The following is a 22,968-nucleotide window of genomic DNA, read 5'->3' as shown; positions in this document are numbered from 1 at the left end:
AAATAATATAGATTGATAAAAGAGATGTGAAAAATATAAGGCAAAACTATATACAACCCTGGGAATAGTTGACCTAATTCAAAAGGATTCAAGCAGCTATAGCAATTATGGAGATTTTTATTTCACTATAAAATTTCTAAACACTGTGTATCATTTAGCTGATTTCTAATGGTCTTATTTTTAATCTACCTCCTTATTTATTGCCTTTGGCAAAGAACACAAAGAGGGTCCATCAATCTTTGCTTTCCTGATTTTATAAGTAGGCCATTTTTACCTCATTACTTTGCTACTTTTGAGTCATTTCATTCTGCATATTTTAAGTCCCTCAATTTCCCCTTTATCTCTTTTTACTGCATTTTTTTTCTTCTCAGTAATAGAATGGTGACGAATTAACTGTAGAATATCTTATTGCAGCCCATTTTGATACTTGCCCTGGCTGCCAAAATAGCCTTTGCCTTTGAGTTTCCCTCTCATTGAAAGCTGTTCTGCAAGAAGTCCATAGACAGCTAACAGCAGAATTACCTAAGGAATTTGCTTATTAGGTATTCAGACTTTTGGAGCCCAATTCAATTTAATGAGGCAGAACTTTTGAAGGTATGATCCAGAAGCCTTTATTTAAGAAAAAACTCCCAGCCCATTCTTTAAGCATAACTTTTGATGATACCCACCATATAAGCACATCTTTCTAGTTTTTTTTCCCCTTTCACCCCCAAATTGCCTTCATAATATCACTTTTCTCTTCCATTGAAACGTAGTGGAATATTAAGGTAAATTATTTGTTCAGAGTGATATATTTTATGTACATTACTTTAATAGTACAATCGAAGGCTTTGTTTTTCTGATAGAGGAATTTTAGACAATATGGAGACATTTATCCGTGTCTAAATTATCTCACCATAGATAATTCTTGACCTATTGGTGAAACAACTATTACTCTGGGGTTCACAGGGCGCAGGTGATACAAGAACCCTAATATCTGTTTATTTCAATTTCATAGAATTGAACTGTTTGTACAAAATGGGGCAGTAGTAAGTTAGACTTCTTCAGTTTCACAGACCAAAGAATCAGAATTGAAAAGCAAAGTTCAGAAATTTAGTTTTTCCTCTGCTATAGCATAACTCGCTATAGCATAGCTCTTAATAAAACTTTTGCATATTGCTTGAGTTTGCTGAGGCTGCCAGAATGCAATATACCAGAAAAGGATAGGCTTTTATAAAGGGGATTTATTAGTTATGAATTTACATTTTTTCACAGGAAAGGCAGCTGGCTTTTGTTCAGGTTCCTCTGTCACATGGGAAGGCACGTTGTGATGTCTGCTGGCCGTCTCTCCAAGCTTCAGTTTCAAATGGCTTCCTCCTGGACGTTTCCTTACTGCATCTCCAAACTTCTGGGTCTTTGTCAGCTTGAGCACTTTGTCTTCTAAATTCTTCTTTTAAGCTCCCAGCTGATTAAATTAAATGTTATCACTGCAGAAGGCACTCCTATTACACAGATGTAATCAGGTATAGATGAAATTCACATGCCGATGATTTAAGTCGGTCTACGGCAACAAAACAACCAGGTACCATCATCTGGCCAAGTTGACATCTGAACCTAACTCTCACACATGTATTCCCTGAAAAATAAAATAAGAAAATCCCTAGTCCATAGAGAGCACATTTCTGTAGTTTTCTAAAATATTTATTGAAGAGAAAAAATATTTTATAACACATTCATATCACAAATTATTCTGAGTATTACAGTTTCATTTTTACCCTTGTGAACCAGTAAGATTCTTGATGTAATCCATGTTTCCCTTTTTGCTTCAGTTGCTAGAATGCATGGAATTAAATTTTGTTTTTAATTACATTAGCATATCTGAATCTAAATTTGGAGGCAAAATTATTAATCTGATTTTTAATTTATTTTTTTGCTCTTAGTAAGAAAATGCTTTTATTTTGCTACTGTATTGAAAGTAGGGAAGATATGAGTAAATGTAAAGGAAGATATAGAGGAGCAATAGGGAATATTTTTTTCCTTTTTCCAAATGATGAGAAAAGTAATTGTTTCTAAAACAACTTCAGAAACATATACAAATATTTGATATTTATAAGTATGATAATTTGAATTTTCCATCTTCCCTTCTCAGATAGGTTTTGCTTATCACCAATAAAAATTTGCCCACCCCAAGAGGAGCCTCTATGTCTCATTCCAAAGTAGAACATAAAAAAAATCATTCTATTATTACTTTATTTCTGACTAGTGGTTTTTCATATAACTTAGTATTTTTAATGTGATTTCATATCACTTCTTTATATGGTTGAAAATAACAACATGGTCTACAGAATGCAATTTTAGTTTGGGGAGTTTTTATAAAAGCTAATTGTAGAAGCTTTTTCGAAAGCAGCACCAACAGAACAACAGGTAACAACAGTGCCATCTAAGTATGAATTGAAATAAGAGGAAGTCTTTTTTTTAATATGTAGATTCTTTTTATCCAAGAAAACAAAGATGCCTTTGTTTTCACTTTTCTGTTAGCTTTTATGAATAAGGGAGAAAATTGTTTTAGAAGTAGGTAAAGTACAGAAAGCCTTAAGGGATGCCAAAGAACTTGCACTAGGAAGTTAGGATTTTTGTTTGCACATTTTCATTGGAAGGCAGATCCCACTCTTAGTGCTCTGATGCACTTGGGTACAAAGGAAGCCTGCAAAGCTAGGTGGGATTTTAAGATTATACCTTCATTCTTCCAGGATTTTATTTCTCATTTTTCAGAAAACACTTTACATTATGAGACAAAGTAGCTTTACTGCTAAATAAGGTCCCTTTGGCCTCCAATTCACTTTTTCAGTTTCCAGAAGCTCAAATGAGTTTGTAAGGAAGCACTGAGAAATTTCTACAAATGACCCTAAAAAAACTAAACAAAAAAATGTGATATCAGTATACTGTTAAATGTTTTGGACATGATTAATGTTTTCTCTATAAGACAAGACCTTGACTGCAGCACTCCTCCAGATTTTCCTATTCTGAATAGAAAGAATTTATTGGTTGAGAAGATTATAATAGACTAAGACGTTCATTACTGGAAACACAGTTTTATTTTCTTCCTGTGTTGAAAATGAGAAGTAGAGGGATACTTGAAAGCAGCACAAAAAATAATCTGTCATACATAAATGGCAGAAAATGAAACTAAAGGAACTCAGCACTGTTCTTTGGATCCAGGATCCTGGCTTACCTTCCTCTCTCCATCGTTCATATTTTCAGATTCTTGGTATAAAATGTTTATTATTGCAGAGTCATTTTCTGCCATTTATGTATGACAGATTATTTTTTGTGCTGCTTTCAATATCACTGTTTTCTTCCCACGAAGTCTTTCCACTAAAAGGAGAAAACGTCATGGTGGGTCAAGTAAAGGTTATGTCCTTATCCATGTTCTAAGGTTTAAAATGGCTCAAAGGACATTTGGTGGTTGACCTTTCTATGATGCTGTAAAAGTTAAATATACTGCCTTACAGTAATAATTTTCTTATCTACTATTAATCTATTATACATATATATTAAAATATATTATTCATATATATTTATACGCATATTTATTTTAAAAGTTTACCAATCTTCTTCTGACTGAAGATATCAATGACCTTTTGATGAAAACATTGTCACTACTAATAAATATCTACCACCTTTTTTGTGCTACATATTTCACTTTCTGGATACAAATATGAATGTGTTTTCTATGAGTTTATGTTCCAGTGAAGGAGAATAAAATACATGCGAATAATTATAATGCTGGTAACACAAAACATAACTGAATACTGTCATAAACAAATGAAGAATTTATCTTTCACATGTCACAAGAAATCTGTAAGTATAGCATCTCAGAATGTCATCAGGGGCCCAGATTCTTTGTGTCTTTTTATTCTAACAGCCTTAGCATGTGGCTTTACTTCATTATCACATGGAGGAAGGGCAAAGCACAAAGATCTTTTAAAATTCTGTCCTAGAAACCCCTCTAAATGACTTTCATTTATATCTCAATGTCTCTTTTAGGCCACCTCTGATTGCAAAAAAGTCTGAGAAATATCTTTTTTTTTTTTCCTTAAAATGGGCATGTGGCCACTATGGGGAAAAAAAAGCAGGATCCTGTTAGAAAGAACAAAAGGGAGAATAAATATTGCTACTAGGAAGAGGTAGGTTGCTAATGTATGCAGGGATAGGAGTAAACTCCCCTTCCTAACATAGTCTAATTTGAATAAGGTGCTAAAGACTAAGTGTTGGAAAAGAAAGTAAAGGAATTTCTGCCAAAAGGAATGGCGAACATTCAAAGAGTTCTTGGGGAATGATGAGTGTTCTTGAATAAACTGCACAGCGTGTCAGGGGAGAAGCTACGGTTGGAAATAGATTTAAAACCTTATGCCGGAGCTTATCTTTGTCACATTAAAGAAAATAACCTTTATCTTATAAGGATTAGAATGTTCCTGAAAGTTTTTTTAAGCAGATAAGGATGTCAGGTTTGTGTTCTGGAAAGACAATTCTAGTGGTAAATCAGAAAGTGAATTAGAAACTCATCAGTCCATCTTAATCTTTTGTCACTGGAAATTAAAGAAGCCAATCTTTTATTATTTTGTATTTTTTCTTATTATTTTCCTGTTCTCTTTGATTATTTAAAAGTATTCTTTCCTAGACTTTGGCAGCTCTGTCACTCCCTTCTTAAGACAGAGAGGTAAGAATTATATACCATATTCCACATCAAGACTTCCATGGTTTCATATAAGGTAAGTTAATACTTTCTGATTTGTTTCCTGTATGCTGCCAAGCATTCTCTATGGTGTTGTTGGCTCTGATTTTTCATTGAATCTGTTGGAATTTTTTGGATCTATGAAAAGTGGAAAGTTGATAAATGTTTTCTCTCACTCAGCCCATACTATTTTTCGCTGTTTGCTTCCTGTGTTGGTGATGTTATAAAGAAGTCTAAGCTAGCAGTTGATGTACCTTTTTGGCCTTTATTCTACTCAGATAATTATGTGTAATAAAAGTATCAGAATTTTAGTTGAGCTTCAGTATTCTACAAATGTTTGATTTACACTTTAAAAGCATATTCAAATATTTTAAAAGTTTAAAAGTAAACTACACACAAATGTGGGCTTTAGCATCTGTTATCAAATTATTGACTACTGTTAACTTCTGATGTCAAATTCATTTTTGCATAAAGATTTCCTCCCACTTCTGATCATATATATATATATTTTTTAAATATACGATCGAGGAGAAGTTTGCAATTTTGCATTCATTATTCTTTGAGCATGTGTCTAGCCATTTCTCCTCATAATCATTTTTGCAAGTCAATATTCCTTTGTGACAAACAAGAAATGAACTTAATTAAATGCCAGGCAAAACTCCATGCATACTCTTGAGTTATACAGTAACAAATGAACATGTAACTAAGTCCTGATAATGTTGCAATTATGCATTATGAAGGGGTTTGAAGCATATTATAATTTTAGAATACCTAAATTTTATGTTTTGGATAAACGTTATGCCTAAATGTATGCTTATAAATGTTATTCGCTTTCAAGTGGGGTGCAATAATTTTTCTTAAAAATAGAAATAGCTTGCACTTACTTGTGGCATAAACTCCAATGGCTCACCTTGCGTGGAGTAAACATCATTTGGTTGTGATCACACCTTCATCTGGGGAAGGGAAAAAGGACTAGGATCACTACAAATGATAAATACAACCTATACTGTGGTATGATACCCCAAAGAAATTAGAATTATTGCATTTAAAACAACAGTGTTTTCATCATGATCACCAGGTAAAAACAAGGATTTTAAAATATCATTGATAATGAATCTGATGTAATTAAGCAAACTCAAGATTAAAAGACAATCTTTACTATATTCTGACTGACCATTTCATTCAGTGATATCAAGCACACTGACAATAGTATATGAAACTAAAGGAGTAACCTGAAAATATCCATGTGAATTCACTTTAAGACCAAAAGGTATTGTAATAAGCTGTCTTTTGTATTTTTACATATATGAAGGTAAACATTGCCCACATTCTCAAAGAATTTTATGTTTTTACACTTTTGCACAATAGTATTGTGGTCACTGCAGAGTTACATAATATAAAATAAAGAACACAAGCATTTTGACCTTCAACACCTGTAGCGTATTGTGCATGGCTTAATATTACTAAAAGCATTCAAGTAATAGTTAAGGTAAGTTAAATTAATCACTTTTGAAGTAGAAGCAGATACAATTAAGAAAAAGGTTTCAAATCCTGGATGTCTAACACTGCAATCAATATATTATATGGATTGTCTAGGATGAAAACACAATTAGTGACACCGTCAGATAACTCAGAGCAGAAATGATTCCAAGAGTGACCATCCAACAAGACTGATCCATTTTCCCAAAGTCTGAAATAATGTGGATTCTTTCCTTGGATAGAAAACATTTTGGAATATTAGTTTATATTACTTTTTCTTCCTGTTTTTATTCTGGGTTCTCCTCTTTCTCCCATTGTCAGTTTTGTGTTGACCAAGGGAAATGGGAGAGGTGGGGGAGAAAGGGAAAGATTGTATTTATGCATTTTTTTAGAAATGTTATAACCAGCCCTCCCCTTATCCTCTCAGAACCAAGCACGTTGTCCTTCTTATTCTTAAAATTAGCCTAGTACAGCCTACCTCAGGTCCTTTACACATAGTTTTTTTTAATTCCTAAATACTCCTAGATTCTTTGTTTCATTCATGTGTATGTTCAAATATTATTTTTCAGGGGCATGCATCCATCTGTCCCCTTATATTGCTTAATTTATCTTCATGAAGCTTAGCATTACCAGAGAATATGATAAAATGTATTTGTTAATTTTTTTAAAATAATTTTCTGTATCTTCCATAAGAATATTTGTACTATGAGGACAGGGACTATGTTTTTTGTGTACTGCTGAATATTTTGTGTACTGCTGAATGGATGAAATATTTCAGAAATCATGGTCTTTATGAAACTGAAGATTTGAATTTTTTAAAAGAAATAGACTGGGGACAACAGAGAGAAATGATAGGAGCAGGGAATAAGTGGGTCTTGGAGAGAGAAATTCTCGGTCCTAAATTCTTTGGTGAGCTTCAGGGAGGCAGGAAGACACCAGAGAAGGGAGCGAATGTTGGCAGATAGGTCTCGGCATACATGACTAGATTCCCACGTGGAGCTCCCCATGCCCTAGCAGACATGAGGGAGCCAGACTCAAAGGACCTGAGCAGGAAAGAAGAATATTTCAGTAGTCACTAAAGAGGTTCAAAGTCCAAAGAACAGGTATTCACAGTCTCAGTACCTGGTACTGTGTAAGTACACCAGAATCCCAAAACACCCTTGGAGATAGGAAGAAACACTCAAGTAGCTTGTTAAGCTACTTCTACCCTGGTAAATGGGGCTTGGAGTCAGAAATTGTTGGATTAAATATTTATATTCAGTATGCATTTATAATTTATAGTCTGGGTTTTACAACTGCCACATTTACAGTTCTACTGATTAACTATATGTATTTCTGATTTCCATTTGTTTCTTTTTATATTATGTGTGCAGGTGAACAAAAAAAGAATGTATTAATTTAAACACTTGAAACTAAGAAAACAGGAATTTTTTGTTAGTATTGAGATCTGTTTCTGACATCGCTTAATGGATGTTGGCAAAAATGTGGTGACATCTGTACTGACTGTGTGAAAGCACCAAGGTCAACAACTGCCGAGATGGCAAGTGTGAATCTATCGCTGGAATGTGCGCAAGTCAGCCCCACATGTTGCAAAGAAATTACAGAAGCCAGTGTCTTTCAAAAACAGTTTTAGGAAATGTCACAAATTGTCAAATGTATTAACAATCTTATTAAATAGCAGACTCTTTCAAAATATTTGTAACCATCTAGAATCGAGGTGGAGGCTTGAATATGTCATATGAGACAAGGTCATTATTTTTGCTGATGAAAAATCTCCATTAGCTTAATATCTCAAAACTCCATCTCTCTCAAATGATGGCAAAATATCTTAGAATGGGTTGGATATTTTTCTTTTTTTAATAAGCTGAAAGTCTCCATGTGGCAATAGGAAATTTTATTGTTAAAGTACACACTATAGCAGATAAAATGTCAGTGAATGGATTTTGGCTTCAAAAAAGGGATAAATGTTGAGTGTCTTAAAATTTTAAGTAAATATCTAAGTCAAATATAATTGAGATTTCTTTAAAATCCACCACTTAATTTAAAATATTTTAAGATATATTTGAAAAAGTATTTTCCACAAAAAAATAATTTTAAATTGACGGAAGAATTCAATCTTCTATTCATTCTAAACCTTTCACCAATCAGGTGTTCTGAGCAGTTATTAGAGGTTGTTATTGTTTAACTTTGGAAAAAAAATAGAATCTCTCTACTATCATCCAGAATTCTGCTACATTATAAACAAAGAGTGTCCTATAGAATAGAATACTTACTGCTATCGCTGTAGCTGCCTATCTTTATATATTTTGAATTTTCTCTGTTCAACTAATCAAAACAAACATGAGGAATAAAATAAGACTTATTTGTGACTGAAATTATTCATGCAGAATCCCATAATCCAAATTTTGGTTATTTATTTAAATATTTCATGATTTCCAAAGCATCCACATTTTTTCTTTGATGTCTTTGTTTTACATAAATGTTATAAAATCAATGTACACATTGCTATGCACTCTGTTCCACTTTATCTTCAGCATTTTGGTTATGATATCTTTCCGCATAAAACATTGCTAATGTTAAAATAGTTTGAAAATCATTGGTATAGTTTTAATCTTTTATCACTGCCTTATGAGAAAGACTATCCCATTCATATAGATGTGAAATTATGACTGTCATGAGAGCTATGAAGGAAAGACACATGACACTAAGAAAGTCTGTGACAAGTTGTTTGGTTCTGTTTTGTTTTAAATTAGAAAGTCAAGAAGACATGCTGAAGGAAGCAAAGTTTGAGCTAAGGTTTGGAGAAATAATGGGGCTTGGATGAAGAATATGTTACAGAATGAAGAACATTCACCAAAGACCTTTGTCTGCAAACAGTGATGATGGGGGTTGGGGGTGAAGAGCGGGCAGGATTCGAGATGAGAAGAGACCAGCATTCAAGTTAGGAAATTTGTTTTTCATTCCAAGACCAATGGTAAGCAACTAAAATCATCTCAGTAGTGTTCTAATTTGCAAGCTATCAGAATACAATATATCAGAAAAGGTTGGCTTTTAAAAAGGGGGATATATTAAGTTGCAAATTTATATGTTCTAAGGCTGTGAAACCGTCCAATTAAAGCAAGTCTATAGAAACATCCAATCTAAGGCATCCAAGGACAGATACCTGGTACAGGAAAGTTGATGATGTTCAGGGTTTTTCTCTCAACTGGAAAGGCACATGGTGAGTGAACATGGCCACGTCTGCCAGCTTTTTCTCCAGGCATGTTGATTCATGAAGCTCCCTCAGGGGCATTTTCCTTCTTCATTTACAAAGGTCTCCGGCTGTTTCCAAAATCGTTCCCTCTAAAAGCACTCTCGTAAGCAACCCCACCTTGAATGGGGAGAGACACATCTCCATGGAACCCATCTAAACAAAAGTTACCACCCACAATTAAATGGGTCACATCTCCATGGAAACAATCAAACAGCTCCCACCCAGCAATATTTAATGAGATTAAAAATCTTGGCTTTTCTGGGGTTCACCAAAGATTCAAACCAGCACATTCCATCCTTTAGACCCCCAAAAGACATATTCTTTCTAAATGCAAAATATATCCATTCCATGACAATATGAGAAAGACTTAAATAATGTCAGTAACAATACAAGTGTAATACAAAGTCAGAAACAGTACAAAATCTCATCAAAGTCAGCTATAGGCATGATCTGTCCTAAGGCAAAATTCACTTCTGGCTCTGGACCTGTAAAACTCAGAACAAGTTATTTGCTGCTAACCTACAAAGGAGGGATATATATTCCCATTTACATAGGGAATGATATATATTCCCTTTCACATAGGGAGAAATTGGAAGGAATGCAGGGGTCACTGGACTCAAGCAGTTTTGGAAAGCTGCAGGGCAAACTCCATTAGATTTCAAAGTCTGAGAGTCATTTATCTTTTAGGCTTTAGAAAGCATCAGTCTCACCTTTTCTAAGGGCCTATGCAGCAGCCTACCTCTCTCCAAATGCAACCTTGGAGGACATTAGGAAGATCATCTTTTTCTTGACTCCACTCTCTCCAAGCATTGGGGCTGCACCCATCTCCAAGGAACACACTCAACCCCTCCATGTGGTGACAGCTAGGCTCTCCCCAATTTCCCAGCTATGTGCTCCACCCTCTCTGTGATAGTTAGGTTCAGGTGTCGACTTGGCCAGGTCATGGTGCCTAGTTCTTTTGCTGTGGACATGAATCTATTAGCTTTTGAAACTCATCTATGGCTGATTACATTTACAGTCAACTAAGGGGAGTGTCTTCTGCAATGAGTGATGTTTAGTTTAATTAGCAGGAGGCTTTAAAGAGAGAGCTCAGGAAAGAGCTTAACACAGCACAGCCCGAGCAGCTCAACATACTTCATTTCAGCACTCACAACTCAGCCCACACATTTGGAAATGCAGAAAGGAGTCACCCCAGGAAAAGTTGTTGGAACCCAGAAGCCAGGAGTGAAGGCTAACAGACATCACCCTGTGCTTTCCCATGTAAGAGAGAACCTCAGAAGAAAGTTAGCTCTTTCCTCTGAAGAACTATACATTTTTAACCAAGTCCTCTTTTATTAAAAGTCAATCCATCTCTGATATGTTGCATTCTGGCAACTTTGGCAAACTAAAACATTCTCCAAGACCTGAGGAGGCACAACTCTTCCACTGCGGTGAGGTGGAAGGCCCAACATCTGCTTTCTGGGTAAACTCACCCTCTCCAAGTGCTTGTATGGATAGGTCTCTTGACTTCAGACCTTAGACTCCATGGTTCTGCCTCTAAAGTTATTTTTCCTTCAATTTGTCTGTTTCTGAGTCTTTTAGTCCAGACTGACAGTGGTTCCATTTATACAGGTCCTACAGCACTCTTGTTGTCTTTCTATGTATAAGCAAGGATCATGCCCACCAGACTGAATGAGTTTCCACAGATCCACCCCAGATAACTCCATCTCCAATCCTGGATTTTTCTGAAATAGCTGACTAGTTCCACATTTGGTTAAATCCTTATGTGGAGCACTACTCTCTGGGGAACCACTTCCTGGAAGCCCAGAATTTTCCAGAGTATCAATTTCTAGGTTTTGTAACTAAGAATTCACTTCTCAGCTTATCCATTTCCTGTCGCATTTCTCCTGCAAGGAAATAGCAGACTGCACTTTCCATATTTAATTTGGAAATCTCTTCTGCTAAATATCCAAATTCATGGCTTTTAAAATCTGCCTTCCAGCCAAAATCACCAGTCAATTTTGCCAGATTATCTGGAATTTTAAAACAAGGATCACCTTTCTTCCAGTTTGCAATAATGCACACCTCATTTCTGTCTACAGCCTTGTCAGAAGTATTTTTAGAGTCTACATTTCCACCAACAGTCCCTTTAAAGCATTCTGGGCCTTCTCTATCAGGCTTCTCACAACTCCACCAGAATCTCCCCCTTGTCCATTTAAAATATCTTTCCAACATGTATGGCATTTGCCAATCAAAACAGTATCCCACTTCTCCAGTACCAAGATCTGTTCTAGGTTGCAAGCTGCTGAAATGTGCAATCCCAGAAATGGAATGGCTTCTAAAAAGGGGAATTTATTAAGTTGCAAGTTTTCATGTGTCAAGGCTATGAAAATGTCTGAATTAAGGTACCAACAAGAAAAGTTCAGGGTTTCTCTCTCAACTGGAAAGGCACATAGCAAACATAGTAACATCTGTTAGCAAACATAGTAACATCTGTTAGCTTTCTCGCCAGGCTTCTTGTTTCATGTAGCTCCCCTGGGGGCATTTTTCTTCTTCATCTACAAAGGTTTCTGGCTTTATGGGCTCTAAAGGGTTTTTCCAGAATGGTTCCCCCTTAAAAGTCTCCAGTAAGCAATCCCACCTTGAATGGGTGGAGACATATCTCCATGGAACCAATCTAATCAAAAATTATCACCCATAATTGAGTGGTTCACATCTTCATGAAAACAATCAAAGAGCTTCCAACCAGCAATACTGAATGAGGATTAAAGAACTTGGCTTTTCTGGGGTTCACGACAGATTTAAACTGGAACAAGTAGGAAGTGACTTGATCATATATACACTTCTGGCTTTATGTAGAGAAAAAAATTACAGAGGAAAGAGAAGTATTGGAATATAAAATAGAACGTTATTGGAGTATTCTAAATGAAAGAAAATGGCAGCTTAGGCTATTAGGGTTTGAGAGAACATAGTATAGTTATCCCATCCACAACGCAACTTTCCCCATCTTGACTTTTTCCATCCAAGTCTTGATATATCGTGGGTTGGCATAAGAAAATAAATGGGGATTTTGGGGGAGATTTGCAGAAGCTGCAGACTACATGCAAAGACATCCATGAAGCTAGCCATTGCTGCAGCTACAACAACAACTGCAGAGGATTAGCATTAACTACGAGGCCTATATCTACCGCACTCAGAAAGTGCGACATCATTTTGGGTGCAGGATTGTTACTAAAAAGGGCATTCCAGTAGACTTGATATCACAGGAGAAGAGCTTACATGATTCCCTAACAGAAAATAAGATGAAGAAGGGTCTACCTCTATGGATTTTCAGACCAGCAAAAAAATTTTAAAAATGAATTTGAAAATTAAAAAAATAATGATTTAGCCTATAATATAATGATTTAGCCTACAATATAAAAGTAACAGGAGAAGGAGCATCTGCCAATCAAGAGGCAGCTAGGAAGTTTCTTGAAAACCTGGAAAAAAGTTTTTATGTGGATTTTCTAGATCATGGTGTGCCACACCTCTATTTCCTGCATGTGGAAGGAATACCTGTAGATAGATTCAGGAACTCTAAGTGACAAATTACCGGTAACTACCAACAAATTGTAGTTAAGTGTATAAAGGATTCTTTGTTTGTCTTTTAACTTGACTAAGAAGGTGGATGGTGACATTGTCCACTTATCATTCTCATGAAAATGCTGGGGTCCTTGTGTAAAATGCAGGGAGTGATCCCTACAGTCCTCTCCAAATCTAATATCATATGGTAGATAAAACCAATCTGTGAAATACCCAGATAAACTCATCTTACCCATAATACTCATCAAATGATTTCATCTTTCTTTTACTCATTCTTCAGTAACTTATGTGTAGATATCTGACTTATGTGAAGGTAAGTAGAACAAAATATGAGTTTTAAATATAAGTCCTACCTAGTTAATAATGTGTTAATGTAAAAATAGATTTTACTGAGGTCATTTATTTTTCAAAAGTCAAATGAATGATATTTTATCCTTCATTTACAAGTTTCTCTCAGTTGTGGCCTTGTACCATTTTCAGCTATCTATTGCACTGACTTCTTCTTTTAGAAATATGGAATCACTCAGTTACAGGAACTTACCCGGGGCAAAAATAACCACTAAGAGCTCCTGAACTTAATTATTTTTACTCTAGCAATCCTCTGAAGAGTTGAAATTTTAATATTCAACTGAATGAATGATGGCATTTGCATAGTAACGGTATAGACTTTATGCTGTTGAATGTTCTCATACTCAGCCTTGATGTTTGTCTTTATATTAATTATAAGGTTGGCCATAGAAAATGGGAACGGTAAGTCTTGGTAATAGGCATATTGTCATCTTCCCTATTTGAGATTGCAGACACAGCCAAAAAATAAAACTGGACATAGTTATAATCTTTATAATCTTCTAGAAATACACTTTTCTTTCCAATTTCCAAACTCATCTCTCTCATCAGATGATACTTAGAAATATAAAAGCATCACTTAAAATGAGAATTTGTGGTATACATTTTAATTTAGTTTTTTATTCTTTCTACTTAGCAATCCATACCTTTAAGATTACATTTAATTACTTTCTAAAATCTTTATTTATGGTCTCATTTTAGGTTTCCTTATAATCCATGTTAAATCACATATATAACAGAAATTCAGATGAACATTCATCCTAATTCTCTTTTGCCTAAAGAGAACTTGTTAACTACCAATCAGTTAAGTTGCTGCTAAACATGAATGTAAGAAGGTAGAAGTTTTCTCTCTTTAATGAATTTTCTGTTTTCCTAGATTATGGGTGCATTTGCCTGCCCCTAAAAAAAGCTGTGGTTTATATAGTTATTACAGATGCTTTTCTGTACCCTTTCTGAAGAAGCAGGGGTGTATAAAGGAGAAAGCACTCAGCAAGGATTCAATTTACGTACTTCAACATATGCAAGTCATGTATGCTCCCTGAGTTTCAATTTCCTCATAAATAAAATAGGTCTGATAACATCTTTCCTTCTTACTTTATAGAATTGTTTTGAGAATCAAATGAGATAATTTAACAGCACTATAAAAGCTGTAGAGTACTATATTAATGACATATAGCATCAATTTTATAGGATGGTTTTTTATTATATAAACAATGAATTCTTAATGGTTTTATTATCATATAATTATGATAATTTTGATCATTATGGTATTAGTTTCCTATGGCGGCTACAACAAATTACCACAAGTTTAGTGGCTTAAAACAACACAAATTCATTCTTTTATAAAGCTGGAGGCCATAAGTCTGAAATCAGTTTTACTTGGCGAGAGCCAAGGTGCTGGATGGCTGGCTTCTTCTGGAGATTCTAGGAGAGCATATATCTCCTTGACTTTTCTAGCTTCCACAGGCCACCTTCATTCCTTAACCCATGATACCTTCCTCACAGAACTCTGACCTCTTGTTTCTGTCATATCACTGCCTCTCCTCCTCTGTACTCAAAATCCTTCTACCTCCTCTTTTAAAGACACTTGTGATTTTATTTAGTGCCCATGTGGATAATCCAGGATAATTCCTCTCTCAATATACTTAATCACATCTGCAAAGTCACCTTTGCCATGGGAGATAAACATCCTCAGGTTCCAGGGACAAGGGCCCTTATTGAGTCCACCACAATTATTAAAGGACTATGACTCTAGTGCATTACAGTCCTCTGTATGCTGCCTGCAAGGAGAAGGAACCACATGAATGCAATTGGACACTCTGCAGGGAAGCATTCACCTGAAGTGAGAGCCCTATCAGCCCACGGACTGAAAAATCCCTGGAACATATTCAAGAGGTTCCCCAATATGTAAAATCATTGGTCCATCAATCAGAGGACAATAAAGGCATCACTGCTACAATATGGAGGTCCCTGAATTGTCTTGACATTAAAATAGTTCTCATTGTAGAAAGGCAAGGTGTAGCTGAGCCCTTTTGGGAGGGGCCAGAACCAAATGAGTGCAAGCATCAAAAGGCCAGGATCTGGACCCACAACCTTACTTTATAGTAGCAAAAAAGTTGTCTATATTAAGCTTACTTATGTTTTTTTATTGATAAAGGGTCAAGGAGGTAAAAAATATAATTGTTTAGAAATGGTTATTCCAGAACACTGTAATTTTTTCCAGCAATACTTTGACAGGCTGTAAGAGTGAGCAACTTCTTTTCTTCTATTAACTGTTAGTGGATGCGACACTCCCTTGGAGGGAATAGAATTGAACTGACCCAGGATTATTTCTCCTACATATAATCTCAAGACTTTTTTCTATAAAGCACTGATTAGATAGAGATTTTTTTAACTTCACTATTTCTTAGTAAGTGATCAATTATGATAATGGATCTTATTATAAATTCAAGGGTAAACACAGTATTGAGCAAATTACAGCGCTTTGCAATTGCTGAACTCCTAAATGAATTCTCATATGTTTAGGTCTATGCTGGCAAAGCATATTAATTTTAATCTAAATGACTTAAAAAGAAATTAGCATCTTTTCTCATCACACCTACCTTCCACTGACAGTTCTTATCTACAGTCCAAATTTGTTTAAGGCTTTGATTGAGTTACAGGTAAAATAATAACCATTTGGCTGTTTTTCAATTTGCAATATAAATTATGTAGCTTTGTATTTTTACAGTAAAATAACAACCATTTGGCAGTTTTTCAATTTATAAAATAAATTATGCAGCTTTGTATTTTTTTCATTTTAACTGAGAAGTTCATGAAACCTTACCGCATCAATTATAAAAAACCGAATCAGTTTAATAAAGTTTGAATGCTTGCCTTCTCTTTTTATCAACATTGGCAGCATAAATATGTGGGATTGTTAGAGAAAGGGAATTTGACAGTTGTTCATAGAGTAACAAATTTAGCCCCTGCAATTTGTGTTTTAGAAAAAAGCATATACTTCAGATTATTCCTGATCAGTAGGTCAATGGTGAATAGACAATTGAATGTGGTATGGAATATCCACCTTCTTAATCTTTCTTGTCCTTTGTCTAGTCTCTGTAAACCACTTCCACATCTCTGACTTCCAACTGCTCCTTGCCTGTAGACCTTCTCACATGACTTCAAACTAAGACCATTTCTGTGATGGTTGATGTCATGTGTCAACTTGGCCAAGTGTCCAGTTGTTTGGACAAGCAACCATTGGCCTGATTGTTACTCTCAGGGTATTTATTTCATGGATTTTAATAATTAGTCAGTTGATGGCATCTATGTCTGATTACATCTACAATCAACAAAGGAGCTTGCCTTCAGCAACAAAAGGAATCTCTTAACCTATTCAGTTGAAGGCCTTAAAGTGAGAAATGAGGATTTCACCAGTCAGAGAAAGAATTTCTATCTCTATTTCAGCCAGCAGCTTCTCCTGGGGAATTCACTGAAATTTTCTTCGCAGCTCCCAGCTTGCAGATTGCCCAAGGAAATTTAGGCTTGCCAATTCCCAGGGTCATGGAAACTAATTCCTGTAATAAATCTCTTAATATGCAAGATTACATTGCCTGTCAGTTCTGTTTTTCTGAAGCATCCTGACCTACACAGATCCCTTATCTCACTTCACATTTTCCTATGGTTATACATTGTATCATAGTAGGTTTCAGAGCTATGGATGTAAGAGTCATTTCTGCCTTTACTCTGTTCTTTATCACAATATGCTAGTAGACATCAAATACTTACCATTTTTCATTCATTTTCTTTCATTTTTACTCTTACTTGCAATTAGCTCTTCCATTACCCAAGACAGAAAACTTGTTCATTACTTACTTTGACTTTTTCAATGACCACTTAATTTAATCTTCCAGCTTTAACTCTGACATTTCTAATCTATTGCCGCATCAATTGTCTTTACATATTGATTACATTCTTTCACTCTCTCATTAAAAAAAAGCAAAAAAAAACCAGAGTTGTTCTTCCTCAAGCCCTTCACCAATTTTTTGAGCCCTTTCATTTTTAAACCTCACCCTACAAATTCAACTTTCACAGCCCATAGGATGGTTCCTCAGCCACAGCAAGCTCTAATTTTCCCATGCACCATATGTGTTCCTCCATTGCTTTGCTTTATTTTATTGTGATGTCATCCTTTTTATCTATTAAAACTCCACAGGCATTCATATTGTTCTCTATAGTTTTCTTTTATGTTTGAAGTATTTCTCACAACCATAAAAGCATTGCTCAGGCTGTCAGGACTAAAGCAGGAAACCAGTTAGAAGGCTCTAGATGAGAGGAAACTGATTCCTTGATATCAGCCAGATTTGTATGTTAATCAACTAGGTTATTAGATGAGATCATTATGACTAAATTGCTGTTGATATCAACCAATATCAGGACGAAATTTTTGCCTGATATTTAGAATGATAAGTGTTTTATTTTTTTACTTTCTTCCCAAAGTAACAAAAATGTAGCCAAAGAATTTAGGCAAAACCTGTTCACAGCATTCCTAAATCATCATTTGACAAGACCACATTCACTTTATAATTTTAACAGAGTTTGGTATCACAAAGATTTGCAAGTTAAAAAATTGTATAAAGTGTATTTGACCACTAAAAATATGTAGCAAAATTTTAGTAATTTCAAGAAAATGCTTAAAAATTAAAAGGGGATTATGTACATTCTGACAAATTTTAGAATCATTGAGAAAATTATGATAAATGTAAGTCATGAAGCCTAAGTAGTGAGGTGGCTATTTTTTTTTTTTTATAGCTATATGGCAGGGTCACATTTCATTATTTTTCCATGTGAGTATCCCATTGTTGCAGCACCATTTGTTGAATTTTTGTTTGTTTTGCTGGGAAGTACAAGGACCAGGAATCGAACCCAGGTCTCCAGCATAGCAGGGGACAATTCTACCACTGAACTACCCTCCCACCCCTGAAGGTAGTGAGTTTTAAGCTACATAATGTTTTGACTTAAAAGCTTATAGGCTTTAATATTTCAAATACTCTTCCAATAATTTTCTAAAGGACTCTGGCTGACTTTCCTGGGGATACTTTATATAAATATAGGCACCACAGTTATGAACTGAGCATTTTATATCCTCTATAAACTAAGGCCTCATTATCAAGGTCAGTAAAAACTGAGATTGTTTTGAAGAACGCAAGCAGTTATGCCTGGAATTTACAAAATTGCTTTCAAACTGCACTCCTTCTTTTTCCAAATTAATTCCTCTGATGGAATTTTTTTCTACTGGTAGTCTTTTTCTGCTCTCTCAAGCTATAATTAGTCATTGAAAATTGTCTCAGTGCATGCCTGGAAGACATTATAAAATCTGTTCATAGTTCTTTCTCCTTGTTAAGGAAAGGCTCCCTCTGAGTGATATAATCTAAGTTACTTGATGACCAGAAAGAAATGTTGGCACATCACAACCACTACTCCTCTTTACCAGGCTGTAATAGTACCACAGATACAAATAAATAGTACTCTGTCCTCTTAAAGATAACTGAAAAGCAAAAGTACAGCAAGGAAACCCAAAACAGGAAGTTGCCTGACTGTTCACCTTTTGTTAAACAGAAAAAATAAATCTTTGTTTCAATAAGTATCTTGTGTCTTAGGCAATTAAATGCTATATTATGTATAGCATTTTTCCTGGACAGGTAGCGTAGAGTATCTGTTTAGAGAGTACTAGGGGGGTGCTATTTTTCTTCTGTAACTACTTATTTTCTTGTCTACTTGATTTGATATGTACATAAAGTGATATATAAAAGTCTCCTCTAAGCAAAACAATAAAACTTTCCAAAATAAAAGACTTAAATTTCTATGTTGAAAGGTCCCACCAGGTCTCTGGGAAATCTGACCTGTTATGATCTTTGCATTTCTTTGTTCCGATCTATGTCTTTTTATCTTGCGTATTTCTGCTTCATAGAAATAGTTGCTATGTGCACACACACATGCATGCACACCCATAACAAGTATATATTTATCATAAATTATGTCTTTTCACCTTTAAAAATGCCCTCATTTTCAGGATTAATAATGTAGATCAGATTTTACTTGGCTAATACCAAGATCACAATCCATAATGTCTTATTACTTCTACTTGTCTGATATATTTTTGCATTTTTTTAATTTTAAGATTTTGTGAATTATTTACTTTAGTTTACTTTAGTAGTTCCTCATATGCTTATACTTTGTTTCTTGAGCCAACTTGAAAACTGTTTTATTTTTTAAGGTGAGTTAAGCCCTTTCACAATTATTGATGTAACTAAGATATTTGGTCTTAACTCTGCTACATTATTTGATATTCAATTATTATGTGAGATCTGATGGTTTTTTCTCTGTGTTTGATTGATTTTCTTTGCTCTTTGATTTTTAAGATTTATTTCGATTTTGAGAAAAGTTTGCATTTTTGTTCTAGCTTTCATCTTGGTACTTTCATCTCAATTCTCTGTCTTCTTCTTAACTCTTTTATTATCTATACTTTCATTTCTCATCATTATCTTTGACTTCCACCTATTTCCTATTTAACAATCAAAAACTTTATTCTACATTCCTCTTACCCTATCCTTTCTCTTACTCCTCTTATTTGCATTAACTCCACTTTGTCAAAACATAAGACATACATATATTAGTCTTCCATTATGTGTTAATTTTTCTCTGTTTCCCAGCTCTGTTTTGGTCTTATATCTACAATAACATCACCAATTGTCTTTTTGCCAGAGTTTCTCCAGTCACATCATACTTGAATGAAGCTCATCCTCTGGTATATTGATGAATAAGTGTGTGGTTAAAGAATTTCCTGAGTTCTTAAATCATTAAAACAATTTGTCTATAGCCTTGGTGGTTGAAGGACAGCTTTACTAGATATAACATTTTTCACTCACAATTTTTAATTTTCTTTGGCTTTACAAAACATGTTTATTGGCGGTATTTATGTTGCAGAGAAGAGGAATGTTTACTGTTTACAGCGGTCAGGTTTCAGGGGACATGGTTTAACAGTAAAATTTGTATAAGATGTAGAGAAAACAAATTTAAATATTAGTTATTTTAGAAATGCTGTATAGATTACAATTGCATTTATTAAATATACATTCCATCCCTAAGTCCATTCTTATTTCTTACATTAAAGGAAGCTATGGAAGTTTAAAGTTTAACCGAGAGAGGAACTCAGACCAACTGTAAAAATTTCTAATATCTACTAAATTTACCACCTTTGTCTTTCTTACCATAAAGTACCTTCTTTATATAATTATAAATTTTACCTAAAACATCTCAGTTTCTGACAATGCAGCATTCCTATATTTATATTAAAAACCCCATTTTTATCAGAGCTTTAGTTCTCTTCTGCAGTCTCAGTCTCCAAGCACATCCCGCAGAGTGCAGTATTAGAAGCCATACAAAAGCATTCCTTTCACTTCCCAATTCTGTTAACTGTCCCAGTGAAGATACACAAGGATAATGGTCTTTTAACACATCAGGCAATTTGGAATTGTTCTCTTGAAGATGGGGAGAATGTCTCATTGGTGTTGGAAACTTCAGCTCTTCAAATGCAGAATTTTTTCCATTAAACTACATCTTCTTTTTAGATGTAGAAGAAATAACATACTTTGCAAGTATGGTGTAGTAGAAACATTATGCTTAATTAAGCAACCCTCTCTAGTTTCTTTATTGGTAGTTTTAGCATCACCGACAGGCTCTTTTGTTTTGTCCTCTTGTTCTTTTTCACAATCTTGAAATATCACATTTCTGTGTTGTTTATTTTCCATTTCCAGTTGTCCCGGCTCTAGATTAATACCTTTATTTTCAGTGTTGACTGCTGGGTTTTGTTCTGTGGCTGCACAAGCCTCAGTATTTTCTCCAAAATTAGCTTTTTCTGGACTCCTCAGTGTTAAAATATCTACAATTGCACATTGTATCTACTCAATAGGCTGAGCCTCTGACAGAATAGCTTTCTCATAGATTGTGATAATATTTTCAATAGAACTTGTGATTGGTTCAAGACCTGCACGGCATGTCAAATACTTAACAAGGTTTTTGGCATCTGGAATATTTTTACCAGATCATTCAGTGTGGCCAGTATTTCCTCTTCAGTAAATCCCTCATTAATCAGGATTTTAGGCAGTCACAAAATGTGTTGTTTGCTTTTTCAGTTCTGTTCATCTTCCTCTGCCGTGGTAGACCAGCTAGACCTAACTGGTTTTTCATTTTGTCCTTCAGGTTCTAGCTAAGTACTGTGGAGCTGGGAGGCCTTTTCAACACTCTTCCTTTGCCAGCCTTCCACTCAATCAGACATATTTTTCTATCTTCTGAAGTTTCTTTGGGCTGAGCTTATCTATGAAAAGTTGCTTTGGCTGTAGCAAGTCTTCACTGGTCAACAGTTTCGGACTTTTCTATTAGTTTGGTGTTAGCAGATGAAGCTGGTCTGGCTATTATTTCAGAAACCGGGTTTGCTGATGATGTCTCATTTCTTTTTGTGATTTAAGAAGAACTGATTTGACCCTAGATAAATCTGTTTTTAATCGTAGTAATTCCTTTCCAGATTGTAACATTGTTTCACCTTGTCCTGACTGCTAATGAAAGGTCACACAAGTTGTCTGTCCTGACATGTAATGCTCACAAATTTTGTGTTAGTTCCATTTGAGGCTCTATTACTTTTCACCATTGCACTGCTGGTGTTTATAGGCTGAAGCTCTGTGGCTTAAGAGATAGTACTTGAAAGTTTTGGGGTTGTTGCAGAACTTGCATCTTTGACCCACAGAGATTTCTTAAATGAATTAAACTTAGACTGAACAATTTGGTCACGATAAGATCCAAGCACAGGTTTCTTAGGAAAGTTCACAGCATTTGGTTGTGGTTTTCTGTAGTCATTTGGTTTTCTTTACTATTTTTTTTAAGTGAATTCCCTAGCTAAATCTCATATGTGGATTTGGGGGATCATCTTTAATTGGTAACAACTTAAGAGTTTGATTATTATCTTCAAAATTATGTGTATCAACTGTGACAGTTGACTTGGTTAATTCATTAGAAGGTTTTCATGAAATACAATTTTTTTCCGTCCTCATACGATTTTTGCTCCATGCAGGTCTATGGGTATTTCCTTTATTAGCCATTTTGTTTTAAGTTTCAGAATTTTTGTCCATTCTTAGACCTGTTCAGATATCATCGTACTACAGTCTCCTGGATAATATCTGATCTTCCTCTTTGTATGCATGAAATGTGTTTTTCTTTCTAATAGAGGTTCCTTGAGGCTTTTTGCTCCCCGAACCCTGGCCAGGCCCTCTGACTGGGCATCGGCAGCAGACCACAGGGCACAGCCAGAGGATTCATCGCAGCCCCAGGCACTCTGAGGACTGAGACGCAGCCTGCAGTGTCCCACCATGGCCCTGAGTCTCCTTTGAGTTTTGTTTTTTTTTTTAAGGAAATGATCCCCTATCCTTGCCTTGCTTTATACACTACTTTTGCCAATATGAAGCCAGTTTAATTCTCTTGCCCTTGAATGTTATTTTATCTCTTCTCCTGGAAACCTTGAGGATTTAATGTTTATTATTACACTCTAATAGTTTCATTAGGATATGTCTAAGAGCTGCTC

The 22,968-nt window shown here is 35.1% G+C and overlaps 1 pseudogene; it reads right to left on the bottom strand.

The window, feature by feature from the left end:
• Positions 1 to 20,681: 20,681 nt before the first annotated feature.
• Positions 20,682 to 22,758, bottom strand: LOC143681202 (cytoskeleton-associated protein 2 pseudogene; annotated as a pseudogene).
• Positions 22,759 to 22,968: the final 210 nt, after the last annotated feature.

The sequence above is a fragment of the Tamandua tetradactyla genome, chromosome 1, assembly GCF_023851605.1.
Source record: "Tamandua tetradactyla isolate mTamTet1 chromosome 1, mTamTet1.pri, whole genome shotgun sequence".
In the NCBI taxonomy this organism is placed as follows: Eukaryota; Metazoa; Chordata; class Mammalia; order Pilosa; family Myrmecophagidae; genus Tamandua; species Tamandua tetradactyla.
This window is presented reverse-complemented; position numbering and strand designations above follow the sequence as displayed.